The sequence below is a fragment of the Calonectris borealis genome, unplaced genomic scaffold, assembly GCF_964195595.1.
Source record: "Calonectris borealis unplaced genomic scaffold, bCalBor7.hap1.2 HAP1_SCAFFOLD_97, whole genome shotgun sequence".
In the NCBI taxonomy this organism is placed as follows: domain Eukaryota; kingdom Metazoa; phylum Chordata; class Aves; order Procellariiformes; family Procellariidae; genus Calonectris; species Calonectris borealis.
In genome coordinates, this window is record NW_027441488.1 from 236,952 (window position 1) to 250,602 (window position 13,651).

At 43.2% G+C, this 13,651-nt stretch overlaps 1 long non-coding RNA gene across 1 annotated transcript; it reads left to right on the forward strand.

The window, feature by feature from the left end:
* Nucleotides 1-262: 262 nt before the first annotated feature.
* Nucleotides 263-7,776, forward strand: LOC142076722 (uncharacterized). The gene is made up of 2 exons (XR_012671289.1): nucleotides 263-861; nucleotides 6,031-7,776. It is a non-coding gene; the product is annotated as an uncharacterized LOC142076722 (long non-coding RNA).
* The last annotated feature ends 5,875 nt before the right edge of the window (nucleotides 7,777-13,651 follow it).

Below are 13,651 nucleotides of genomic sequence, written 5' to 3' on the forward strand. Positions count from 1 at the left end.
TAGCTAGTATGCAAAAAACCCAGATTTGGGGCGTAAGAATGCCTGCCATATCCCCCCCCAGAAATAGTCAAACACTGAGAATCGGGCTCTTCTGAGACGGGAACAAAGTATGCGTTTACGCTACAATGCGTATCTGTCTTTACTATAAAAGCCATAAAAGCAAACACATATAATAAGGAATCTCTGCACGTCAAGGAAACAGGATCTACAACTTGGGTCTCAGAACAATCAACCCCAAGAACAAACCCAATAGAATAATTGTGGGATTTTCTGCAATTAAGTAAAATGACTGAACGATGTTACAACGTGGTAGATAAGGATTTGGCAAAGTCTAGTGATTAAACTGAATTATGACTTATGGAAAAGTTACGGTTTGGCAAAATCCAGTAATTAAGCTGAGTTATGACTTTCGGAAAAGTTGTGTACAAAGAATAAGGAGCTTGGCGATAAGTAGGAAACAATAAATAAGGAATAGAATATCATTAAAGAAGGTGGAACGTAATTTGGAGGAACATTTTGCTAATTATAGAGCTTGTAATATATTTAGAATATAATCTGGCTTTATCTTGTATCCTGTTTTAAGATCCTGTTTATCTGTAATTGTGCTTTGGACAAAGACCAAAAATGTACTCGAAGGTCGCGAGTTGATTATAAATACTTTGCTAACAAGCAAATAAAGACAGACATGATTCCTGCTTCATATTGAAGAAGTCTCTGTCTCGCGTCGTTATGCAACAATTGGTGACCCCGACGTGATTCGACGTTGGAGAATGAAAACTGTACTATGAATATTTTGAGTCAGCCTTAGTCATAAGACGGCTGGGATAACGACGGGCGCCGCTGGAAACTGACTGGTACCAGGTGAGCGGCTTGCTTCATAATGGGATCTACTGTATCAGTAGAAGTGAAAGCTGTTTTAGCTATATTGTTATCTCTGGCAGAGAAGCATGAAATAGCTCTGAAGGAAAAGGGAGCTTTGGACTTGTTGCAATGGGGACAGAGAAGGAACATTTTAACAACGATGGATGAGGTTTTTAAGGAAGACTGCTGGCAGGCTTTAGGAAAGGATCTATGGGAATCCGTGCAAGTTGGAAATAAGGAAGCAGTAACCCTTAGTCATGTATGGTATTTAATAAATCAGTTGATGAAAAAGACTCGCGTTGAGTCTGAAATTATGGAGGCTGCAGAACGAGCATTAGGATATTCATTCCGAGAAAAAGCCAAAAAGAGTGAGCAGGCTTCTATTTCTTCACCTGATCCTGTGGTTCTGCCAGCAAATGTAAGAGATGCTAAGTCTATTTTTGAAATCCCATTGCCGCCTGATTATTTTTCCCCTGAAGAAACTGGTGCAGAGGCGGGTATGGAGTCTGCAGCCCTTACTGCACCTCCAATCAGTGAAAATGAAATAATGGAGCAAGAAAATTCGCCGTTAGAGGAACTCCGGCAGATAAAGCGTGAGGAGGAGGAATTAAAAAGGCAAGCTTCTGCATTACAGTTAGAAGGTGATAGGCAAAAAATTGCTCTCGGGCAGTTGGGTACGAGGCTGCAGGAGGTGATGAGACAACAATCAGGACTGTTACAGAATCTATATCAACAACTGCAACGACAATCAGTAACAGGTTTTAAGAGTACAAGTATGCAAGACGAAAAAACACAGACTGTGGACGCTGGTCAGAAATGGCATGGAATAATACGGGATGCAGCTATTGAAGGCGAATTCTTAGGTCCATTAAAGGCTTTTCCTGTGCACCTTCATCATAACGCTGCAGGAGCGGAGGTGCGAGAATGGCAGCAGTTCGATTGGCAGTTATTAGATCGACTGCAAAAAGCAATAATGCAATATGGTTTGGATAATACATATGTAAGAAACTTGATTGATGTGGTATTTTCGCAAAATATTCTCACTCCTTTTGATATAGAAACGTTGGTATCGTTAATTTTGTCACCCATGCAAAAATTAGTTTTTAAAGATGATTGGAGAAAACGTTGTGAACTTGCAGTAATGAAAAATTTGGACTTGCAAGATGGGGACCCATTGAAATTTGCGACAATCGATATGTTGATGGGACAAGGAGCTTTTGTGCATCCTAGGGCACAAGCTCGGTTAGATCGACGAATATTACAGCAATCTCAATCTCTTGCTGCCGTCGCATTAAAAGCACTACAGGTTTCCGCGACCGCATCCCCACCTTATGTTAAAATACTGCAACTGCCATCGGAATCTTTTTCTACATTTTTGGATAGGTTGAGAACTGCAATAGAGAAATCACCAAACTTATCGACCGAAGCAAAGTCAGCTGTAATGCTTGATCTGGCTGTACAAAATGCTAATGATGTGTGTAAGCGAATACTTTCAACGTTACCAAAAACGGCTGGGCTAGTACAAATGATGGAAGCCTGTGCTAGGGCAGATCTAGTAGCAGAACAAGATAGGGCTGTAGTATATGCCCGGGCACAAGCTAAAGCTTTGGCCGCTGCCCTTCAACCTGTTTTACAACCTAGAAATACTCGGCAACGCTTGGGAATTTGTTTTTTATGTGGACAAAAAGGACATTTTAAAAAGACTTGTCCCAAGAAATCTCAAAATAATTCAGGAAGCAAATATTGTACGCGGTGTCAGCGACAAGGACATGTTGTAGAGGAATGCCGTGCGCGATTTACTAAACAGGGGCAGCTTTTGCAGTCGGGAAACATGATAATGAGCGCCAACCAGAGGGGCGCTATGACACTAAATACCTCCAAGAAAAACCAGCGGATTCCCTATGCTTGGGTACCCAGTTCAATGGATGCTTGGACCGTCTCCGGGGGAAAACTGCCGGAAGCGCCGGAGTAGATATTAGGGTTGCTAATACTGTTCAATTATTAAATGATATGGTACAGGTGGTAGATTCTACGGAAAAGGGACCGCTGGGATATGGGCTCAGTGCTTTGATAATTGGACGATCATCTGCTTCTCGTTTGGGAATTTTTGTTCTCCCAGGTCTTATTGATTCAGATTATACCGGGACAATTAAGATTATGATTAAAGCATTGTATCCACCCATAACGATAGAAAAAGGAACAGAAATAGCACAGTTAATTCCATTCCAGGCAATGGTGCCCAATAAGGAAGAAAGAATAAGAGGGGCAAGTGGATTTGGATCAACTAATGATCCTTCTGTATATTTTTCTATACCTATCCTGAAAAACAGACCTACAATTGAAGTAGAACTTAAGCAAAATGATGGTTTTACTTTTACATTGTTGATGTTATTAGATACAGGTGCTGATATTACAATTGTTCCAAAAAAGGTATGGCCAACTACTTGGCCTCTACAAGAAATTAGTGCCATGATTCAAGGAATAGGAGGAAAACAATCTACAATGCTTAGTACTCAGTATGTGACTATGTGTAAGACAAATGAACCCCACCTATCTGCAAAAGTCCGACCTTATGTTATGCAAATAGAAATCGCATTGCTAGGCAGGGACTGTTTAACGCAATGGGGAGTTGTGTTACAGACATCGCCTTTTACTTAGCGGTCACTGCACAGCGAGTGTTGACGGACCCAATACCTTTAAAATGGAAGCAAACTGCTCCTGTTTGGGTAGAGCAGTGGCCGCTAACACTTGAGAAACTGTCGCATTTGCAGACCTTGGTAGAGGAACAGTTGAAATTAGGTCATTTAGAGGAATCATTTAGTCCATGGAATACTCCTGTTTTTGTTATAAAAAAGAAATCAGGAAAATGGCGACTTTTACAGGATTTAAGAGCTGTTAATGCTGTCATGGAAACAATGGGGCCTTTGCAGCCTGGTCTACCAACTCCAACTATGCTTCCTGCTCAATGGGAAATTTTAGTAATTGATTTAAAAGATTGTTTTTTCACGATACCATTGGCTGAACAAGATAAAGAAAAATTTGCCTTTTCGGTGCCAACTATAAATAAACAAGCACCTTATAAACGATATCAGTGGCGAGTATTGCCGCAAGGAATGAAAAACTCTCCTACCATTTGTCAGTATTACGTAGCTGCCGCTTTACAACCTATTCGTTTTACTTTTCCGAATTGTATTATTTATCATTATATGGATGATATTCTTTGTGCAGCGGAAAACCTTGATTCTAATTTTATCGATTTCCTTCATCAGGCATTAAATGCCGCTGGTTTAATAGTGGCGCCTGATAAAATTCAAAAACATTCACCTTATTCTTATTTAGGATTTAAAGTTACACAATTACAGGTTAAGCCTCAAAAACTTGTGATTAATCTCAATATTTCTACATTACAAGATGTTCAAAAGGTATTAGGAGATATTCAATGGCTTCGCTCCTATTGTGGAATTTCCAATGAGGATATTGCTCCATTGGTGCACCTGCTGAAAGGAGGAGGGGGGGCGAATGCCCCTCGAAAACTTGACAAATTGCAGCAGAATGCTCTTAAAACTATTGCTAATAAAATTACGCGAGGATATGCGAATCGCATTGTTCAAAATATACCCCTTTTTGTAGCAATACTCAACACTGAAAAATATTTAGCTGCCTTAATTTTTCAATGGCTTCCACACCAGTTGGACCCTATGAATGTTATCGAATGGAAATATCCGTCTATAACACAAAAACAAACAATTATTCCACGGATTGTAGCGATATCTAACTTAATTTATTCTACTCGTCAAAGGGTCATAGACATAAGTGGGATTGACCCTCAAGTCATTTATTTACCGTACACAGATATGCAGATACAACAAATGTTTCAAACCATAACTGAATTCGCACTAGCTACTTACGACTTTAAGGGAATTTTGTCTAATCATTATCCGAAACACCGGTTGTTTTCCACAACACTTTGCTTGGAGCCAGACGTAATGTTATCTGTTACCCCTGTAGCTGGTCTTACTGTTTATACAGACGCTAGTTCCAGAACAGGAAAATATGGTTTTACATGGTACCATAACCAGCAATGGCATGATCAGCTTTTTTATGGTAATGGTTCCGCACAATTGTTAGAACTGCAAGCAGTGGTACAAGTATTTTTTACCTTTTCTAACATAGCTATCAACCTAGTTAGTGACTCTCTTTATGTTGTAGGAATTGTACAACGTTTAGAAAGATCATTTGTTAAAGAGGTACAGAATATTCAATTAAAGGAATTATTGTATAAACTTCTTTATTTATTAAATGCACGTGTATATCCATATTATGTATCACATATTCGAAGTCATACCCCGTTTGGAGAAGGCCTGTTTGAAGGCAACCATAGGATTGATACCCTTGTTTCTCCTGCTACTGTAGTAGTGCCTCATGTTCATCAACAAGCACGATTATCACATTCATTTTATCATCAGTCCGCAAAAGCATTAGCCAAACAATTTAAAATAACCCTTAATCAGGCCCGCAATATTATTGCGGCATGTCCTCATTGTGCTCCTTTGCCAGCAAGTTTACCACATGGGGTTAATCCTCGTGGTCTTAAGGCATTAGAGCTCTGGCAAACTGATATTACATTTTTTAAGAGTTTTAAAAATTTGCAACACATACATGTAACTGTGGATACCTTTTCGCACATGATTTGGGCAACTGCTCAAAGAAAAGCTAATGCTGTTGCCGCTCGTCGCCATTGGTTGCAATGTTTTGCCGTAATGGGTGTTCCTCGATGTATAAAAACAGATAATGGCTCTGCTTATATTGCCGCTAGTACCCAACAATTTTTAAAAGAATGGGGAATTGAGCATGTTACAGGAGTACCAGGAAACTCTACTGGTCAAGCTATTGTGGAACGGGCGCATCATTATTTAAAACAGCAAATTCAAAAACATTATTCTGAATTTATGTCTCCGGAATTAGTACTTTTAAAGGCGTTGTACGTTATAAATTGGTTGAATTTTTCAGATAAATATCCCCCTGTTTACATCCACATCATGTCACAACAGGAAAAACAGGAACTTCAAATCAGGCCTCCAGTATTGTGGTATGACGCCCGAACTAATCAATGGCGGGGACCTGCTGAACTATTAACCTGGGGAAGAGGGTATGCTTGTGTTTTAACAGATATTGGACCTAAATGGTTGCCTGCAAAATGGATTCGACCTACAGTTGCTGCCTTATCCTCTTTGCAAGCTTCTTGACCCTTGGAAGAGCTCATGCAGTACCAGTGGAATTGGCTGAAATGCAGAATCAGGACAATGTTTGGATAAGATGGGCTCAAGCGACAGATACGAATGACTTCTGTCTTTCATTAAAGCAAGTAGGAAATCCATTCCGGACCTGCTTGATCGGGTTTGCTTATGTGAATATATCAGATTTTACTGACTGGATCCAGGGGTCTGTAAATATGTCAATTATACAGCAAATGTCTAATGTTATGAGCTGGGCAATTAATACTACAGTTAATGCATTCTTAATTAAGAATTTGAAGAAGGCAATGTTGCCTCCTCCAGAGCTAGATTTGCTTGGAACATTTCCCAACAATGGATGTGTCAAATTTAGTTCCCTGAGTAGTAATGATCTGCCCACCAATGTTTCACCTCAACAATTACAATATCTAAATGAGAGTTTTTGTAATCATACGATGCAAGATATACCTTATAACCGAACCAAAGCATACGCTTTGCCTCCTGGGTATTTTTTGATCTGTGGAGATAGAGCTTGGCCCGGGGTTCCCCCATTGTCATTTGGAGGGCCATGTATGATCGGAAAATTGACGTTATTGTTGCCAAAGAAACAACATTTGCAGCAATTGCAGATGTTATACCAAGCACAGGGACAGAGTGGTCATAGACAAAAGCGATCTACCACACCGCTATTGGAGAATTGTACAGATGATGTCCTAATTTGGGGACAGTCTACTCTGACGACAATGTCCTTATTCTTGCCTCCCTTGGCCTTAATGCATTTGGGAAAGGTAGCAAGGAACTTAATGTGTTGGTCAGGAAAACAATTCAATCGCACTTCTTTAATTCTTTATGATATGGCCACAGAATTCGACAGTATTCGAAAGGCAACCTTGCAAAATAGGGCGGCAATTGACTTTTTGCTTTTAGCCCATGGTCATGGTTGTGAAGAGTTTGCTGGGATGTGTTGTTTTAATTTGACAGACAAATCTCAATCTATACAGAGTAAATTAAGAGAACTCCAGGATGGATTGGGGAAGTTAATGGAAGAAAGAAATCCTTTTGATAATTGGCTAGTTTCCCTTAATGTCGGATCGTGGTGGAGAATGATTTTGAAGTGGGTATTGATAATAATTTTAATTGTCGTAATTGTACTCATTATTTTTCCATGTTTGATTCAGTGTGCTATAGGAATATTACAGAATATAGCAAATAGAGCCTTTATAAAACAAAAAAGGGGAGTTGTGGGATTTTCTGCAATTAAGTAAAATGACTGAACGATGTTACAACGTGGTAGATAAGGATTTGGCAAAGTCTAGTGATTAAACTGAATTATGACTTATGGAAAAGTTACGGTTTGGCAAAATCCAGTAATTAAGCTGAGTTATGACTTTCGGAAAAGTTGTGTACAAAGAATAAGGAGCTTGGCGATAAGTAGGAAACAATAAATAAGGAATAGAATATCATTAAAGAAGGTGGAACGTAATTTGGAGGAACATTTTGCTAATTATAGAGCTTGTAATATATTTAGAATATAATCTGGCTTTATCTTGTATCCTGTTTTAAGATCCTGTTTATCTGTAATTGTGCTTTGGACAAAGACCAAAAATGTACTCGAAGGTCGCGAGTTGATTATAAATACTTTGCTAACAAGCAAATAAAGACAGACATGATTCCTGCTTCATATTGAAGAAGTCTCTGTCTCGCGTCGTTATGCAACAAATAATCTTAAAAGTTACCATGGTTGGAGTTCGAACCCCATGTCCCAGCAGGCCTAAAAATGTAAGTCCACTTTCGGACAGACACATTAAAATCTACCCCATGCCAACAAAAATTAACAGCAGCTTTAACAAGAAAGAACGCCTCTGTAAACTAATATCCATAAAAAAAGTTAACACACTGAAACCCCTAACAAAGAATACAATGCTTTATGGATACTTACATAACATCGGTTTTGCCGGTAGCTTTAACTCCTCCGACAGGGATTCTTCTAACAATTACCGATGAGTTCTTAGGAATCAGGGCATTCTCATCTGTGTATTCTGAAAACAACATAAATACAGAGAAAAACATCAGTCAATTCGTAAGAATGCATGCTCATATGTAATTACGTAGCACTTCGCAGAATCCCTTTACAGATACAAAAGCAAAATTTTATATGTAACATCACGCTTTCATCGTCTCAACACACTAACAGTATATTTCAAGAAATCTTGGGGTTTGAGAATCAAACACAAGCAGCAAAATCTTTTTCCTTTTTTTAAAACAGTTTGAATGCCAACAGCAAAATGGACTCAAAGGTCACTAAAGGAGAGTCTGCTAATGCACGAGGTTCTTTCCTGACCTAGCTTAAAGTTGCTTTTGCTTCCGTTAGGCTACAAAACCCATAGATCTTTGGAGAAAAACAAACCACAGCAAAGTCTCACCTGCCTAAACCAGATTCTAAAGTCTGACTAGCTTGCCCTGCAACCAAACAGGCACTTAGCTAAAGCACGAGAACTCTGCGCCATTGCTTTCATAGCTGTTAACTAAAAACCAGTCACCTGTGCTGCCAGTGCTCAAGCCTGACAGAACACAGAAGAGAGCCTGCCGCCTCTGCCTGTTTCTTGGAGCTTAATCCATCAACAACCACACTTCTCAGCTGCTCAGGGCTTTACGTTTAAATGGAAACAGAACTGGCAGTGCTAGAATTTGGATCACAGACATTTTGGGGTTTTTTTGAGCTTGCTTTCACAAGTAGGGCAGAATTGGCTCAAACTCAAGTGGTATCTCCCCTCTTAAGCTAATCATCTAGTTTGAATTAACCAAAGGGATGTGAATTCGTTCGATCGATTCCCTTTTTGCAGAGCAGAGAGGCCCAAACGAAATTACTTAGGAAGACAGCCTTGAAAAGCCTTTCAGGAACAGCGTGTGCCTGAAGCTCTCCATGCTTTGCCTTGGCTTACACCCTGTTAGTCTTCTGAAGAGGAGGAAAGCCTTCTGACCTTTTACATAAGGTCCAAACAAAAAAAACCAACTACCTGAGACACTTGGACTGAGTAAGCTTAAAATGCAAAGATCTCTCCAATGAGAATGCTTTTTCTATTATACTTACACAAGCTGGATAGGACTGAATATTTTAAAGCACTATCAGCAGGCATCCCCTGTAATCTGCCTACAGTTTTAAATATTCAAAGCCCTTACCTTTGCAGAGCGAATCAGAACAATGGTCTGAAAACCAAAGATACTGTATACCTCGTCAAGCCCTGTCAGGTGGCATCCCTAAGACCCCTAACGTTGTGCTGTTAAGGCTCTTCACAGACACTCTCCTGAAAATAGTTTAAGTATCTGTAGACAAACAGCAAGCTTTAGGTCCAACCACTTTAAAGGCTAGGGCTGAAGTTACAGTTACCGCAGTGTACATACTACTCTGTTTAAGTTTTAACACATGAAACAGGAAGAGGAAAAAAAACGCTAGTACACATTTTAAAGAAAAGCCTGTGGTAAGAGTGTCACAGAACCACAGGGGGGAAAAAAAAAATGTAATGTTATGTTTAAGGAATGAAAACACTTTACAAGTCTTTTTCTGAAAAGTCACATCCCAAAGTCTTTAATCACATTCAAACTTATCGAGATGGCAGATTACCAAACTGAAATATCCTACTAAGTAATACGAAACCATTATCATCTCTAAGAATCAAGCACCATTTGTTAGATTTAAAAGAATTTATGATGTCTCTAAGAACTTTTCTTACGTATATCCACCATAAACATTCTGCCATAAAACTTCAGTACTGCCCTGATACGGTTAACATGTAGTACAGGAAAAAAAACCACCGTTAGAAACGAATGATGAAATGATGCTCAATAGCATCTGAATGACCATGTCTTTGGTGTGGAAAAGAAGTTATATTAACAAGAAATTCCAAAGTATAATTTAGATACGGAGAACACTCATGCGCAAGACGGCTTTCAAGGGTCTGCACAGATTTTAACTCACAGATACGCTCCTGATCCAAAATGTTGCTAGTGGGCAGTTTCTGCAACAGCCGCAAAACCCATTTTCCAATGCAGTGGAGTAAAACAAGTTGAAGTCAAAATTAAGTCACGAAATTCACCAAATCCAGGTGGTTTCTTTTCTTCAAATTAGCCATCTCTTTTATTTCTATCACTTTCAGCTTTCTCCACCACATTTCAAAGAAATCTGGCAAGTTGGTTATTACAAGATATGCTCCCACATTTCCTTTTCATTTTACCTAGAAGAATTCCAGGAAACCAAAGCTTTTGTAAGCGCCGTATGTCACACATCAACCACGTACTCTTCTACGCCTAGCTCCATGTCTACAACACAGATCTGAAGGTAGTTGTCACAACAGCAACTACAGAAGAACAGCTCTGTGAGGCCCCCAACACAAGTCACAGCTACCGATGGTGGCCGAATCGCATTATGGCTTCCCACCCCACTTAATGCCCAGCGCCGCTTGCCCTCCCGGTCCCGCCGCATGCTGGCGGCATGGGCCCCAGCCTGACTCACGCTACGTGGGGATGACCCACAAAGAGCAGAGCGCGGCTCCCACAGGCCACGGCCGACGCAGGGTGGTCTGCGACGCCGCCAGCCGGGCGGTGCCCGAGGCCCCGCGCCCGCCGCCCCCACGCACCTTCTTTGGTCTGGGCGTTGGTGATCTGCAGGTCGCAGCTGGCCGCCTTCAGCTCCTCGCAGCCCATGATCTGGTGCTTGAGGTCACACAGGGAGATGTGGAGGCCGTTGAAGGTGACCATGTCATGGTTCAGCTTGGAGGCGAACTTGTAGTGGACACACGACGTGGTTGGGGCCAGGAGGTGCCTGCTCCGTGATGGCGTCTACCGCGGCAGACAGCGTCGCGGCCGCTGTGCCAGGTGAGGGCCCGCGGCGGTTCCTCCTCCACCAAGGAGGCCAGGGCAAGTAGCGCGGGCTGAGCTCGAGCGGGCCGGCGGCGCTCAGAGGCTGCGGCGCTCCGCCATGGCCTTCCTGGTCGACAACCGTACGGGCCGCTGCGAGCGTGTCACTGTGCACACGCAACAGCACACTGCACCCACCCCCCGCACCTCACGTGACCCAGCGCATTATGACAAAAGGCCCGCGTCATGTGGGCGTGGCGGCCCCGCGCTCTTCATCCTAACACCAAGCGCCCCCGAGGGGGGGGGGGGGCCGTCAGCCCCGGGCCTGTCACCACCCTGGGCCGCTGGTCTCCCTGCTGTCCCCTGGCCTGTCACCACCCGGTGTCCTGCCACCCCCCAGGCCTGTCACTGCCTGCTGTCCCTCCTGTCACCCCCCAGGCCTGTCCCTGCCCAGTGTCCCTCCTGTCACCCCCCTAGGCTGTCACCACCTGATGTCCCTCCTGTCACCCCCCAGGCCTGTCACTGCCCGGTGTCCCTCCTGTCACCCCCCGGGCCCATCACCGCCTGGTGTCCTGTCACCCCCCAGGCTGTCACCACCTGGTGTCCCTCCTGTCACCCCCCAGGCGGTCACCACCTGGTGTCCCCTCCTGTCAGCAGCCAGCCAGGGCAAGACAGCCTGGGGCAGATGCAGCGGGCTTGGCCGTGTGGCGCTCGGCTGCCCGCGGTGCAGGGCCGGCAAAGGGAGGGGACATCTCAGGGTGCTTGAGTGTATCTTGTGGCATTCATGGAAAGTTCAGTCAAAGAAGCCAATGACCATTTATGTTTATGGCCACAGACCAGTCCCCTGCCCCCATTTTTTAACTCCTCCCTCTCTGCCTTTAGCCCATCACTATTTTTTGCTTTCTCTTTCTCTGTCTCTCTCCCTGTCTGTAGTTTCTAATTCCTCCCTGTCTGTCCTATAGCCTGCTGCTATTTTTTCCTTTCTCTCCATCTCTTTCTCCTGCTCCCTCTCCTTCTCTTTTTTCTATCGCCGTGTCCTGCTTCCTGGCCTTATCTTAATGTTAGGGTTAGGGGCTAGGGTTAGGGTTAGGCTTAGGGTATCGTTAGGGTTAGGGTTAGGGTCGGGGTTAGGATTATGGTTCGGGTTTAGGCTTAGGGATAGGCTTAGGGTTTCGTTTTAGGGTTAGGCTTAGGGCTTAGAAGTAAAACTGTCCCAAGCACTTACGCCTCCATCAAGGACCACATGCCCTGAGGCTTGTGATGACTGTTGGATGGCTTTCCCTCCCCCCGATGGAAACACCTCTCAGTTCTCTGTGCTCACACCAGGGAAGGAAAGGCAATACACCCCCATATCTAAAAGGCATGGCACTCCAAGCAAAGGTAACGTTTCGTTTCTTTAGATGAACTGCCTGGCCAGTTACAACACCTGCTTATACTGACTTCATCCACCCTTACCCGCAAAACATTGTGACAGGCTGAGTCAGCGTGGAGAGTCAGGTGAACTTTGACGCACACACTGCTACCATAGGACTGGATTTTTAACCTATTTACATTTATCCGTCGCTTTGAAGCTGCCCAAGGGTCAGCATGCCCTTGCTACTGGAGGTTCTTGCTCTGTGTAGGCACTAAGGAAGACATTTCTGGTGACAGATTATTTCTAACGGGTAAAGCACAGCAGAACACACTGTTTATGAGCTGCTGAGAATCGTCCCCCAGGCATAGCAGGAACAACGGCAAAGCTTGTATATTTAAGATGCATTTGAGTTACCTTACCATTAAAATACACCACTACCAGACAGTGCTCTAGGCGGAAGGCTGACATCAGTGTACAAGGACAGTCCCTTCTGGACATCTCGCTCCTGGGTAGAAATCCTAGAGACTTCCTTTAAGGACAGAAATCCAAAGAGCTACAATAAGCCTTTTAAATTCAGCACAGCAAACAAAAAGCAAACAAACAAAAAATGACAGGAAACCCCTGAGGCACTGATGAGGAACACAAGGTCTCCCCTTGAGTCCACTACCCCTCACAAGACTTACTCAAAATTACTCAGTTGCTTACTCAAAAGCAATAACCAACAAGCCATGTACCCTTGGGGAAGCCCTTGTCCTTCTGTGCCGCTGGTGGCATCCCACCATTTCTTTGGGAGTCCACACAAATTCAGAAGTACACTTAGTCCTGCGGCAGTCATTACCTATGGACCCGAACTCCTCCCACACCCCAGAAGTGGCTGTCGGTCGTCTGGCAGTCATTCTCCACAAACTGCAAGCCCTCCATACCTAACCACCTCCCTAGTGACTCAGTGGAAATGAGCTGGACCACAACAGAAGTGACACTGCCCGGCCCGATCACACAGATTAGACCACAAACGGTGGTTACAAGACAGAAAATGCAACACAAACCACAAGGACAGCAAAAAAACAAGCAGAAGACACATCACACAAAAACCAAAGACCCCTATCCAAACCCTAAAAATGCAAGCAAGCTACAAAAGGACTTTCCAAAAAAAAGACCACCCAGAACACAACATAAGGCAAAACCAACCTAACCCCAGGAACCCAGCGCTTGCAAACCCAGATCCTGACCATAACAATAACATGCTTTAATCCTAAGTCGCGTAAACTCCCATAACCCTCAAACCCCATAACCCTAGCAGGCTGGAACCCTAGCGCCCCATATCCCTAGCACATTGTAGCCCCAAGAT